The sequence below is a fragment of the Callorhinus ursinus genome, unplaced genomic scaffold (genome assembly GCF_003265705.2).
Source record: "Callorhinus ursinus isolate GAN/ISIS: 27379988/994484 unplaced genomic scaffold, GSC_fseal_2.0 scaffold20, whole genome shotgun sequence".
Lineage (NCBI taxonomy): Eukaryota > Metazoa > Chordata > Mammalia > Carnivora > Otariidae > Callorhinus > Callorhinus ursinus.
The window spans coordinates 18,771,860-18,786,140 of NW_027397082.1; positions in this window are offsets into that span (position 1 = coordinate 18,771,860).

The window sequence follows — 14,281 nt, forward strand, 5'->3', positions numbered from 1 at the left end:
CTCAGCAGCCTCTCCAGGCCCAGAGGAATAGGGCCTCCAGGGCTACAAGAGGGAACCAGTGGGTCATGGGGTAACTTGGCCAATTAACCCCTTCCCACACACAGGAAGTCCCCAGAACCACAGAGAAGGACAGTGCTGACTTCTGTGTCTGAAAACAGGGACCTGACCCCATTCCTGGCATCTCCTCCTCCTCCTCCTCCCAGGAGCTTCAGAATTCCAGACATTACCTTCAAACCATGTAAACTCACGGTCCCACCTCCTGGCAAGGACAACAGGAAATCGGGATAGAAAGGGAGCGTGCCCACACCTTCCAGAGAGACCCATTCTGGAGGTGGTATCCTCTTGGTTGCTCAATCTGACACACGAGCCCAGGAGAAGAGCCGGTGGAGGGATTTCCATCATGAGAAAGGCTGCCCAGTTTGGGGTGGTTCTCCAAGTGCAAACTAAGCAAAGTTTAGTGTGTTGGAAGGTCCTCCAGGTACTTCAGAGTCTGGACTTGGTTTCTGAGTAAGCTTGCTGCCCACTGTCCCATTCTGCTGGAACCCTGGTGGCAACTGGCATCCTGTCTAGCAACTGAGTACCCCAAAACTACCACCTAGTCACCATGTGGTCCTGAGGAGGAGGAGAAGGGCCCACAAGCCTGCTTTCTGCCCCAAACCCAGCTGTCATCACTCCATCTATGAGCCAGAGTTGTCCCTGGCCAGACCACATGAATGGTAGGCAGAATAATGGTGTCCCAAAGATGTCCACATCCTGATCCTTAGAACCTGTAAATATGTGACCTTGCTTGGCAAAAGACATTGCAGATGTGATTAAGGTTAAGGATTTTGAGATAAGCTTATCCTGTGGACCCAATCTAATTATGAGTCCTTAAAAGTGGAAAACCTACACAGAGAGATGTGACAGCAGGAGGAAGGTCAGAGCAATATGTTTCTGATTTTGAAGATAGAGAAAGGGGGCCACCAGCCAAGGGATGTGGGTAGCATCTAGAAACTGGAAGAGGCCTATGCAAGAGCCTCCATAAAGGAACGCAGCCCTGCCAACACCTCAGTTTTATTCCAGTGAGACCTGTGTCAGACTTCTAAACAGTAGTACTGTGTGGTAATAACTTCGTGTTGTTTTAAGCCACTAAGTCTGTTACTGCAACAGTAGGGAACCAGTAAACTGGGTGTGTCTTGGTCTCCTTTTATAGTGAGGGGAGGGACCTGCTGTGAGGCAGAGGAGGTCCCCCCACAATTGCAGCTGGGGTGTAGGGAAGGGTGGGAGCCTCATATGCCTGGAGTAGGGGAGGGCCAGGTGGTGGGCAAGGCCCTGGGTCCCACCCCTCTCCAGCTGGCTGCCACTTGGTCAGTGTGAGCCTCCCTTAATTTCAGTTTCCCTCTGACACTTTGTGCCCAAGATACAGACCTCTCTAGACTGCTCTGCCCCAACTCTGCCAAGCGGGGAGCCTCATCTTTTCCCAGGGGCTGGGGGAATGACATTGATCTTGACCCCAGACTTGCACTGAAAGTGGAACAAGAAAAGGCCACACTCTCCTCCTGGGTTCTGGCTGCTCATGGGGGAGTAGGTGTGGGCATAGGGCCAGAAGCTTCCTGGCCTGGAGTGGACATGGCAAGGTGGGCAAGTCCAGCTATGTCCTACCCTCCAGGTTTTAAGGGCTGGGAATGGAAACCCCAGGCCCTTTGTCTTGCTTCTGCAGGAGAGCTACAGGATTCCTGTCCCTTTAAATGGGATGGGCTGGGGAGCCCAGTTGGTTAAGTGTCTGCTTTCAGCTCAGGTCATGATCCCAGGGTCCTGGGATCGAGCCCCACCTTGGGCTCCCTGCTCAGTGGAGAGCCTCCTTCTCCCTCTCCCTCTGCATCTCTCCCTGCTTGTGCTTTCTCTCTCTCAAATAAAATCCTTAAAAATGAATGAATGAATGAATGAATGAGATGGGCTGCCTTTTGCCAGGACTAGGGACTACAACATGGAGAAGACATTGGCTTCACTTTCTTCACTCCTCAGGAGAGCCCCTTCCAGTCCCTCCCACCATCCCAGAGATCAGCCTCACTGGGAGCTACAGCAGCTGGGGCACCTGCCGCCCCCTATAGCCTCTGCAGACACCTACGCGCTGCCCTGGGCCTGAGGCCCAGCCTCAAGACCTTTAGTCCCTGTCCACTCTGCCCTTTAGCTCAGGCACCAGCCAGCTAGTTTTCTAGAACCCCCAAGGCACCGCTCAGCCCTGCTTCTGAGCTCTGGAACAGGGGGCCCCTCAGGGCTGAAGACCCGAAGCTGGCCTGAGACTCTGGGCCAAGCCTCACCCCGTCGTCTGAACCAGGGCCTCCACAAGCCCTGGTCTTCCGCACTGGAGGTCAGTGCAGAAGCTGAGCCCCAGCGAAAGACCCAGAGGGAACATTCCTGAAGAAGGGCCTGAAGATGAGAGGACCCAGGGGTTGAAGGAGTGTGGGGGAGGGCTCTGAGGATGCCGTGGAGGACATCTCCAGAATCCAGTAGCTCCACATAAGGGGGCCACTGCTCACTGCTTGAGTGGCTGTGGAACCTCACCTGGCCCATGGCTCTGCAGGACTCTGGCCTGGCCCTGACCAAGCAGGTCCATGACCCTAGACACGGTGGTCCTGCCACAGCAAGACACCCTCACCCACTGGGCTCCAGTCCCTCAGCTGAGCTGTCACTGTGCCTGTTCGACTGCACGTTCATTTGTCTGTGTGTCTAATGTGCATTACGGGCCGAGTGTGTGCGCGGCGCGGTCAGGATTTTGTATTTGTACGCGTGGGCAGCCCCACATATGAGTCCGTGCGCGCATTGATCCAGACTCTGTGGGCATGCCCCTACGTTGTCAAGGGCTTGGGCAGGGCCTGGGGGCTGGAAGGGCGGTCCTGGAGTGCCCGGCAGCAGAAGGTGGAGCCCTGGCTGGCTCCAGACTCTGGGTCCTCATGTCCGTGGAGGCGGCCGCAGGGCGGGCCGCCTGCGTCAGCCTTGAGCGGCCATCAATAGCGCGCGGTTAATTAATTTGATGGGAACAGCAGGGACCGCCGTTTGCATTTAGTGAAGTTCCAGGAACTTCCAACCTCATCTTCATAATTGGCCTCATAAATTGTAAGAAAGAGAGAGATCAGCAAAGCGGGAGGGAGGAGGGGCTGCCCGTCCGTCCTTATTTAATTTTATTGCTGAAATTCATCTTTTTAGCCTCCTCCGGAATCGGCTCTCCCTGCCGGATTTGCCTAATCATGATAAATTAATATTCATTTCCCCGCCTCTTACCCAGCTCCCGCGCTTGGATGGAGTTGGGGAGGGTCTCCTTCCAGCCCCTTGGCCAGGCCTTGGTGGGAGCCCTGAAGGGGACCTTTTGTGAAGAAAAGAAAGTGGAGCCTGGGGAGAGCTGGAGGGGAGCCAGGGAGAAGAGGCGGCTCTGTTACCGTGGGGAGGTGTGTGGGGGGCGCTTAGCTTCGGGGGATTTGAGTGGGGCTCCCGGATGAGCGGCTTCTGAGGCCCCGTGCCGGTTCCGGGGCAGGAACAGCCCAGACGGTCCAGGGTGTGAGGCTCAACTACCCCTGCTAAGGTTTGCAAGAATACTGAATTATCAGTTGCAAGATACCCTGTTGCAAGATACACATTGCAAGAACCCTGCTAGGGTTAGGTGGGAGGGGCAGGAAAAGTCTGAGAAGGCCCTTTTGGAGACCCAGAGGCCCAGACTGGGGCAGACAGGATGGATTCAGGAGATGGGTTTTGAAGGCTAGTTCCAGTTGAGAAGTCGGGGGAGGAGGAGGGTCGGCTGTGCACCTGACCTGGTCTTTGCCCCACACCCCTGCTGATGCGGTGCAGGCCACCTTGCCCTGGGCAGACTCCATTGGGGACCCGGCCTCCTCTGTGGGGCCTCACAGGTGCCCATGGGCTCTGACCAGCTGGGTGGTTGGACCTCTGACACTGGCTGCCTTGGCTAGGCCAGGGGATTGCCCAGGTTAGTGCTCTTCCTTGGTGAGGCCCTTTTCCGAGGCCTGCAGCAAGGTTGCTGGGAGGATAATGCAGGCCTGCTCTTCTCAGTGGGGCCCCACAGTCCAAAGGGGCAGAATTCTCTATTTTCTTGAATCACAATTAGTATGTGAAACTGGGAGGGATTTAGACTGTGCCCAGCTCTTTGCCCTAGCCTACAGACAAGGAAACTGAAGACGAGAGATGGGAGGTGACTGGCCCAGCCAGGGCCTCACAGAAGTCACGGGGGTGGGACCAGGACAGAGGAATGCTTTCACCCCGCCTCTGGAGGCCGGTGTGGTGGGCAGGATGCGAAGGAAACCCTCAGTGACCTTTCCCCCTCTGTGGCTGGAGCCTTCAACTATGATGAGGTATTATTCCCGTGGTTATGTTACCTTATATGGCAAAAAGGAGATGATCCCGGTGGGCCTAGTCTAATCCCACAAGCCCTTTAAAAGCAGGGTTTTCTCTGGCTAGTAGCGAAGGGGCAGTCAGGTTCAAAGCATGGGGAGGAGTCAACACACCTTTTCTGGCTCTGAAGATGGGAGGGGGCTGCATGCAAGGACCAGGGAGAGTCCTGGAGGAGCTGAGAGTCGCCTCCAGCTGACAGCCAGCAAGGAAACGGGGGCCTCAGTCCTACAACCACAAGGAACTGAATTCTGCCAACAGTGAGAAGGAGCAAAGAAGCTGATCTTCCCCAGAGCTTCCGGGTGAGAACCCAGCCCAGCGAACACCTTGATTTCAGCCTTGTGGGGCTATTAGCAGAGAATCCAGCTGAGCCGTCCTAGACTTCTGGCCTAAAGGACTGAGATAATTAATGGATTTTGTTTTTAGGGGCTAAATTTGTGATGATTTGTTATGCAGCAATAGAACAGACTTAGGGGAAAGGTGTCTTAGGAGGCTTCTATGATGAGAAGGAGGGAGATGAAGTTGGAAGAAGTCTGGGGCTCTATCCTCATGCCATTTCCCTTCCCCCGTATTCCCACTGGGCAACAATGGACCAGAGCTGCTCCCCAGCTGCCAGAGTCCTCAGCATTCCCTATTGTTTTACCTGGGACCCAACCCTTATAAGCATTTAAATCTGTGACTCCTGCCAGGTGAAGCCTGGACCCCCAAGTTATGAGGAGCAGGGATTCACCTCTCATAGGAAAGGGTCCTTGACAGGAGGAATTTCTATGGAATTGGCTCAGGCAGAGCCTTCTAGGATGTAGGTAGAGGCAGGCTGATAATTCAGTATTCTTGCAAACCAGAGATTCCCTCCCTACCCCAAACCAGAGTTTTAAAAAATATTTATTCATGGAGACTGGTGGGTGCTGGAAGAAGATATTTTTGATTCCTACTGGAAGGCACTAGCTTCTCTCTGTAGGTTGGAGAAGACCAGTTGACATTTTGCAAGTTATGGCAAGAGTCTCCAGTGAGGAGAACTAGGTTAGCTGCACCATATTTCTGGTTTATTTTAGGAAGATTTTAGTGGTGTTTATTTGTTAAGCCTGGCCAGTCCACCTCTCACCTAGGTCTGCATGTGGATTATATCCTGTAACCTTCCCAACAGCCCCACGGGTTGTTGTATTTCCTCATTTTGCAGATGAGGAAAGTGAGGCCCAGAGCAGTGCATTCACTTGTGCTAAGTCACACAGCACGTGAGGAACAGAGCTGGGTTTTAGCTTTGATCTCTGTGACCCAGAAAGCCCAGCTGGTTTCCCAAGTTCCTCTCTAGCCAGATCTCACTGGGCTTTCTTTCTAACCTCTCTCTCTCCTTCTCCCACGTATCTAAAGCAAAGGGACCTAAGTTGTCAGTCTGTGGAGAGTACTAATACTGTGAAGGACATAGTCCCTGGCCCTGAAACCTGGGGTTTTGAATCAGCAAATGCCCACTTGCCCTGAGACGGGAGTCCCTGACCTCTAACCTCCATTAGGGAATTAGTGGTGCAGGGGGTACAGACTCTAAGCTCCAACCCTGGGGGAAGCAGGGGTCCTGGCTCTATAGCTCACATATATCCCTATACATGCCTGACAGATGGCCCCCTCACATGTCCCTGCACACACCTGACCCCTCCCTTTCAGCCCCACACAAGCCTGACTTGATCTCACTTGGGCTCTACACAGGGCCTGATGGGTGCCCAGCCTGGCCTGAGACAACCCCCCTTCCCCCAGCTCGACTTCCCCTGAGGGAATCACTGTGACCTTGGGCTCAATGATGCATGGGAACACTTTAACAAGGGCCTCTGGTCAGGCCACCCTACCTACCTGCCAGGCCACAAACCCATTGGAAAGGAATCACCCCCTGGCATGTCCCTCTTCCCCCCACCAAGATGCCTAACTGGGACAGAGCCCAGGACCCTTAGTGTCTGACCCCAGGAGAGAGGACCCTAGAGGCCATGCCCTTCTTCCCCCCATGACAGAGAACAGTCCTAGAGCTCTGGGCAGCTCCAGCTTCTCATCTCAGGGGCCAAGGACTGCAACCCCCACCTCAGAGATTCTGAGAGCCAAGGTTCCCCACCCCTCACCTTGAGGGCCTCCATGACCCTCCCCCATCCAAGGGCATATGGAAGCTGCAGGACCAAGTGAAGCAGGAGGGCTCCAGGAAGATGCCCTGGAGAAGCCCTACTTGGTGCACAGTCTGTAGTATGCAACCATGTAGCTTCACAGTCTCTACTGTGAAGTACAGACTTGGACCACAGATGCCCCTCCGGAGTCTGGCTCCAAAGGCAAGAGGAAAGCTCTCTCTTCTCCATGCTTCAAGTTCTATTTTTCTGGACCTGCTCCCTCCACCCGGTAGGAACAATCAGGCTTCTCTGGGATCTGGAATGGGAGCGGTGTTCCGACGTAGGAGGATGGCGAGACAGAGGAATGCTCCAGGGGTCAACTTCAAGGACAGGGGCGTTGCCGCAAATGGGTATCCTGCCGGCGGGCCTTGGGGTGGGCTGGGCCGCTGCTGCCAGGTGTATAGGGCGGGCGACCGGGCAGGTATTGAGGCCGACGGGCGCGTTTCCCGGAATTCGCCAGCAGAGGGCGCGCGAGGACCAACGAAGAGGACAGGCGAAGAAGCCGGGCAGTGTGCGAAGGCCGGGATGGGGGTGTGGCAGAGAAAGCGCCAGGTACCGGGAGGAACCGCCCAGCGGAGCTTCTCCCGGGTCCGGAAAGGAGAGGAGGAGGATAGGGCTGGATGGGTCCAGAATGCGCTGCCGCCACGCAGCCCCTCGCTCCTCCTCCGGAGGCGGCCACTGGGGATGTGGCCTAGCGCCACTCCTTGGGTGGGTAGACCCTCCCCATCACCCGCAGGGAGACCGGGTGACCTTGGACTGGTGACCTGGTGACCTTGATGCTGAATCGGGTGGGACCCTTTCCCCCCGACTCACCTCTGGTCCGGATTCTGTGCCTCAGTTTCCCCCTGGGTGAGTTCTGTCCTTTCTCCTGGAAGCTCTAAACTGGGAGACCAGGCGGGGTGAGACGACACAGTAAGAGGGTACCAGTTAGACCAGTACCTCCCCGCTCCCTTCCAACCCCCTCCCTTCCCCAACCTTGTATTCTGGGCTTGAGGGAAAATAGAAAAAGATGGGGAGAGGAGAAAAGAGTGAGTGATGGAGGAAGAGGTGATGCTGGAGGAACAAGTGGAAGGGAAGAGTGGAGTGGGAGGGCAGTGGTGGCGAGGGTGAGTATGAAGAGGGGCCTAGCCTCTCTGTGGAAGCCCTCCCAGGGCTTGGGCAATCTCTCCGGGCGGGTGGCACTGGGGGCTGAGCTCTCCACTGCATCCTGGGAATCATCACTCTGCCTGGAGCCCCGCTCCAGCCACCAAGATTTATAGCTGGGCCAGGCCCAGCGACCTTGGACGGATAACTAATGACGGGTCAATAACGCTACAGAAAAAGTGAACCGGTAAGGGAGGAGGGACGAGGCCCATTAGCCGGCATTTTCTTTCTAATCTTCGTGCCTCTCACTGTAGTCTCCTTGCTGGGGGTTTCCCTGAGGGCCTCTTGATAGGTCTGAAAGGTGATGGTTAACACAGCTAAAAGAGGAACCAGAACATACTGCAGAGACCCAAAGTGGGTCCCATGACAGTGAGGGAGACAGGTGCCCGGGCCTGGAAATCCTTCCCACTCCCTGCATTCTGTAGACAGGAGAAAGTCACATGTTGGGGAGCCGAAGTTAGCAGGTCAGTTCCTATCAGGCAGAAGGCAGGGCGCCCTGGGAGAGAAATAGGGAGGAACCCTGGTGCCCCCCAATCCCCTCTACCTCCTCCACCTAGCTCCCTCCCCTGGCCCGTATCTTTGGAGGTGTCCTCTGCCTCCCCTCACCCCAAGTTACCCAAAGTCAGAGTGTTTACTTTAGTCTGGGGGCACCTAATATTTGGCCTGTGTCTCTGCTTGCAGGTGGGCTGGAGAGGCAGGGAGGGGCCCAAGTCTCAACTCCTAGGTCATCTGGTTTCTATTGATAGTGGACCAAAGCCTTTTCCTCCCAGTCTGGCAACTCCCCTCCCCCTCTTTGGGGTCACTGGGTCATCCTCTGGGTCCCCAGTCTATTTCTGACACCCCAGGAACCCCAGAGTTGAGAGGAAGGAAGCAACTCTCTCAATACCTGACCTCATAGATCTCCCCTAATAATCTCTGTGGGCATCAAGGTGCCTGTACAAATGCTTTTCCACTTTATAGTCCCATTTTATGGATGAGGAAGTTGAAGCTCAGAGGCATAGTCAGCAGAGAGGAGCTGAGACTTGAATTCAGATCCTCTGGCTCCAAATCATAGCCTCTTCCCTACCCTGTCACCCCAGGGTCCTGGGCTCCTCTCCCATCAACTCATCCTGAACTCCTGCCCTGTTTTGTCTGCAAAGGAGACACCCAATGAAGGGACCACTGAGGCAAGTGTGTTCTTTTGCCAAAGTAGCCACAGGGTAACAGAACAACCCTGGACAAAGTATAGGGCGGTGGCAATGGGATGGGAGGAACATATTTGGGCTGCATGTACCGCTCATGTTGTGTGTGTGTGTACATACGTGGACTCGTGTGTGTCATTCATTCACACTTATTCCTTCAACAAACAGTTATTGAGTGGCAACCATGGGCCATGCCCTGGCAATATAGGGGCAGCACTGGGGAGCTTATATTCTAGCAATGGGAGTACATAGAATAGGTCTGTCTATGATGTGTGGTAGTGAATCCATTCCCTGCAGAGTAGAAGCAAGCATGAGCAGAGACATATGCAAGGCACCAACTCCCCCTCTGGGGATAGAGACACTAAATCTTCACCCATCACCTCAAGCCCTCAATCCACATCCAGACTCTAACGTACCAAACCTGCTCCTTATACTGTCTTACTCGATCAGCTTGGAAACCTAAGAGATCCCTAGCTCCAGGACTGGCTACATAATTTTAAGGGCCCATGCCCAAATGAAAATTCAGACTCTTTATTATAAAATTATAAAGAATTTCAAGACAGCATTAAACCAAGCTGGTGCCATTCTAAATGCAGGGCGCCCTGGTACTGCACAATTCATATGCCTGTAAAGTTGGCCCGATCTGGAACTTCCCCATTCATTGACCCTCTGGTCCTCTCTCTCTCTCTCTCTCTTTTTTTTTTAAGATTTTATTTATTTATTTAAGAGAGAGAGAGCATGTGCGTGCACAAGGGTGGGGGGCGGAAGGGGCTGAGGGAGAGGGAGAAGACTCCCTGCCCCCGCTGAGCAGGGAGCCTGAGGCAGGGCTCGATCCCAGGACCCTGAGATCAGGACCTGAGCTGAAGGCAGATGGTAAACCAACTGAGCCACCCAGCGCTCCTCCTTATTAAGTTTATTATTATTTTTAGTAATCTCTACACCCATCGTGGGGCTTGAACTCATGACCCCAGAGATCAAGAGTCGCATCCTCTTTGGACTAAGCCAGCCAGGTGCCCTGGTTCTCTCCTTTTCTATGTCTGGTGCTGGCTCAGGCCTTGCTGGTCGCTCATGTGGACCTGCTCCAGCCTCCTCGCTGGCCCTCTAGCCTCCAGCTTCTTCCCAGATCCAGCATCCTGGCCCTAATCTATGTGATAAGTCTCATTCCCACACACTCACCCAGTGCCATTCGCTTGGACTCTTGGCCCCTTAGACTCTTTGTCCCTTAGACTCCTTGGCCCCAAACACTCCCTACAGGTTCCCATTTTCATACTTTTTTTTTTTTTTTACAGAATTCAGTTCCTTTTGAGAATTTATTCTTCCTTTAGCCACCTCCTCCAGGAAGACTTTTCTGATTTTTCTGTTGGAAATCTCACATCACAACTAGGTACTTGGGTCAAAGCACAAATCATTTTCTGCCTTTACTCATAGCCATTTGTCTGTTCCTTCTAGTACACTTAAAATTCTGGAAGACAGGGATGATGTTATATTTATCATTTTAACTCCATAGTACCTGGCTGACATGTAGGGGCTCAGTTAATATTTGTTGATACAGCTGTGTGTGTGTGTGTGTGTGTGTGTGTGTGTGTGTGTTTGGAAGCCCTGAATCATGTGCACAGAGCTGTGTAGGGCTGTGTCCACAAACAAGCATTTCTGCTTATGTGATACAAAATTCCATATCCATGCATGTATAGGCATGTTGGGAGCATACATGTGCACAGATGTGTTGTTTCTGTAGGGATGTGTACTAATCGCAGGTGCATGGGTATGCATGCTCTGTGTGCATGGATTTATGTTGGTGGGTGTGTACCTAGATCTGGGTGGCAGATGTATGCCCATGCATGGCACAGAACACGTGTCTGTGGTCCCGTGAGGTGGGGGTTGTGCCTGGACAGGAGCTGCAGGTGCATCCTGCAAGGACACAGGCGGCTGGCGCGTGTGCGGGCCATGTGTGTGCACAGCTGCATGTCCTGGCCGCAGGCAGGCCTGCCGCCCAGTGCGCCCAGCGCTCCCGCTGAGCTCACCGCTTTGTTCCTCCGCTGCGGGCGGCCGCGTGGGCTCCTGGCTCCTGGGCCTGGGCGTCTCTCGGCCCCGCTGTGATTGGCGGCCGGGTGGGCAGCTCCGGCTCCCTCCAGGGCGGGCGGAGCCAGATCGGCTCCCGTTACCGGCGCAGGGGGTAGGGGTGGGGGTGGGGGGGCGCCAGGCCATCCATCTTCTGTTATTACAGCGTAATGGGGCTGCTCGGGCGCCCGCCCATTTGTCATCGGCCTCGTTCGCTGATAACGGGCATTTGTCATCACTTTCCTCTGCGCCAATGTCATCAGCGCCGCTGACAAGCGGGGCAGGGGCGGGGGTGGGGGAGTGTCGTGTGCATGAGCACAGGCGCGCACACATGCGTGTGGGCCTGCTGGACACAAGCTCTTGCACAAACAGGCACACCGAACCTGGGGGGACACATGCCCCCGTGTGTGGATCAAAGCTCCCCGGAGACAGACACACATGCAGACACGCACTCAGAACAGCCTCATCTGTCAAGCAGCTATTCCCAGCTGGAGATCTCTTCCCCAGTAGAGGAGACGTGTGCTGGGGGAGGGGCTGGTTCGTGGTTAATGGCAGCTTGAGTGCAGGTGGCCCTCTGCCAGCTCCCAGTGTGCACACGTGTGACATCAGCCACCAACATTTACTGAGCCCCTTGCAGGCTCTACAGGCTTGTGTGTGACTGTGTGTTTTATTGGCAGAGTGTGACAGCGCAGGGACAGCCACATGGCATCTCAGACACAAGGACTTTGGGCAAGTCTCCAGGGCTGGATGGTGGGGTCATGGGCTGGTGGAGGTGGTGGGATGGTGGATGGTGGGAAGATGGGTGGTGGTCCCCATGATGCCTTCCTCCCAACCCTCCAGAGACAGTGTAGACTGGGACTGCACCCTTCCACTCCCGGCCCTACTCAGGCTCTGAACCTAGGCTGATTTGCAGCAAGAGGGACTCAGGAAAGACTCCAGAAAGAACTTCCTGTCTGGATCGGGTGCAAAGCAGTTTGGGGTAGGCATGACACTGGTAGCTAAGAGGGGAGCTTGGAAGGGAGAGATCTCTTGCCCATATCCTATGTCCTCTGGACTGACTCAGGTTCCAGCCCAACTGGGGCATGGATGATGTGTTCTTGGTGCTGCCCTCTGGCATATTCACTTCAGGATGGTGTAGGGGACTCGACTAGCCCTCATCAGGGAGGGAGACATCTCCCTCCCCAATCATTCTGGTCCCTAGTTGTCTGACACATACTAGGTGATCAATAAGTAACTGTTGAATGAATAAATGATTGAAGATAGAGTATGTGGAGGTGGGGAGTCTCCCTAGTCCCTCCCTGAGTGGCCACCAGCCACTAATGGCCCAGATCTCATCTCCTGCCCAACCCCCTAGCTCCTTTCCTCACTCCTTTGTAGCCCCCCCCAACTCCCCTTCTCCCCCAGCTTCTCCCTCCTGGGCTGAGGGGGAGGGGGTGGGGGCAAGGCCCCCCGGCAGAGCAGGGCTTGCTTGTTCCTTGTAAATGAAGACCATAATTAACATTAAATTAAGGTAATACAAATGAAGGCAACATAGAGGCTGACAAGATGAGCGTTTGGGGAGGCAGTGGGGAGAAGTGATTCATATTTTTAATTTACAGTACGGATGGGCCGTGTGGCTGGGGAGCGGGCGGCTCGCATGGAGGGGGTGTCGCCCCGCAATGTTTGCTGGGCTCTGAGCAAGCACACAATGACTATTAAACTCAACTGTCCATATAATGGGACAGATTCGACATGATGCCCACTGGAGCACCAAGAGCCTGGCTGGCCAGGGTATAAATCCTGCCCACACGGTGCCTGCCTGTCCACCTGCTGACCTAGCCTGGCTTGGCCCAGGCTTGGGTCTAGTGGGCACAATCCCCAAGGGGCCTGAGAGGGGCCTTTGACCTGGGCAATCATAGGGGCCAAGAGGGTGCAGGTTCCTGGCCCTGGCTCAGCTCAGGGTTGAGTCAGGGGCAATGGCAGGTCACATCTTGATCATGCCGGGGGTGAGGTGGGCCCTGGTAATATCCTCTCAGCACAGGACCTTGGTGTCAGGATGGGGCTGGAGCTCTATGGCCCCACAAACGGTCTGATCCAGGAAATGAAGACACTGGTGTCCTCTTCCAAAGAGGGGAGCTGATTGTTGTCTGCCTTATCACCATCACAGCCCATTTACCAAGCACCTACTATGCACTGACCCCCACTTCTGACTCATTAACTGGTTCCTCACACCATCCTATGAGGAAGATACTATCCCCATTTTACACATGGATTAACTGGAGCTGAGAGACAGGGAGTAACTTGGTCACAGAATATGCAAGTAGTGTCCCTTGCCCCACCCCATGCCTCCAAACCCCAGAGCCTGGGGCTACCCCTGGATCTTATAAACTCTGTACACAGAATGAGGGCCAGCATCTCAGGCGGCCCTCACCCACTGGACCCGAAGCCTTAGACCCAGAGCTCTCTGGGAACGTGGGTGTGGGTGCACATCCTCCACCCTCCCTCCAGCCAGGAGAAAGGTGCCAACAAATCGCAGGCAGGCAGGGAGGGATCCCTGCTTACTCACTCTGCAAACAGAGCCTAAAGATGCTCGTCCCTGGGATGAGAGACGCAAGTGTAATTTAGGTTTTGATATTATGAAAGTCTCGCTGCTCTAAAACAGCAGGGCACTCGGTGCCTCATTAATAAAGGATAAACTCGGAGTCTATTTACAAGGCGCTTTTTGGGGTTATTTACTCTCCAATATACATATGTAATGTTGCGCATACTTACCGCTAGGTACGGCACATCTTTCCAGCCTGGGTCTTGGAGTTACCCTGGGGAGGTCGGGGGGGGGGGTCTCTGCAGGGTGGAGAGGGTCACTGGAGAAGAGGGACTGCACAGGGAGCCACCCTGGGAGTAGGGAGGCTCTGTGGAAGATGACAAGACCCCATGGAGAGAGGGAAGTCATAGAATTTTAGAGCTGGAAGGTAGAAGGGGTAGAGAGTAGACTCCACCTGTCTCCCCTCCTCCTCTCCCCTCTTCCTGAGGCTCAGCACCCTTAAAGATAAGGTAGGCGAGGCTTCCCTGCTGGGCCCCCAGGCTCTCCCTCCCAGCCCCTCCCTCTCTGTATGAGGCCAGGACATGGTGGCCTCTCTCACCAGGGTTCCTACTCTGACCAGATTCTGACCACACTGGGGAAGAGCCCCTGCAGTTGTGAAAGGTGGTCAGCCAATTCCTGTTATCACAAGCATGTCCTGTGCAACTGCTGTGCACCTTATCTTACACCAAGCCTGATCACAGCCCTGCCGCTCCCCCCACTGTGCCCAACAGTGCCTGCAGTGGGCACGGCCTTCCTCAAACCAAATGGAGGCCACCTGCTAGCCCCTGGTGCCATGAGGCAGCCACAGCAGAGATGGGTTCCCT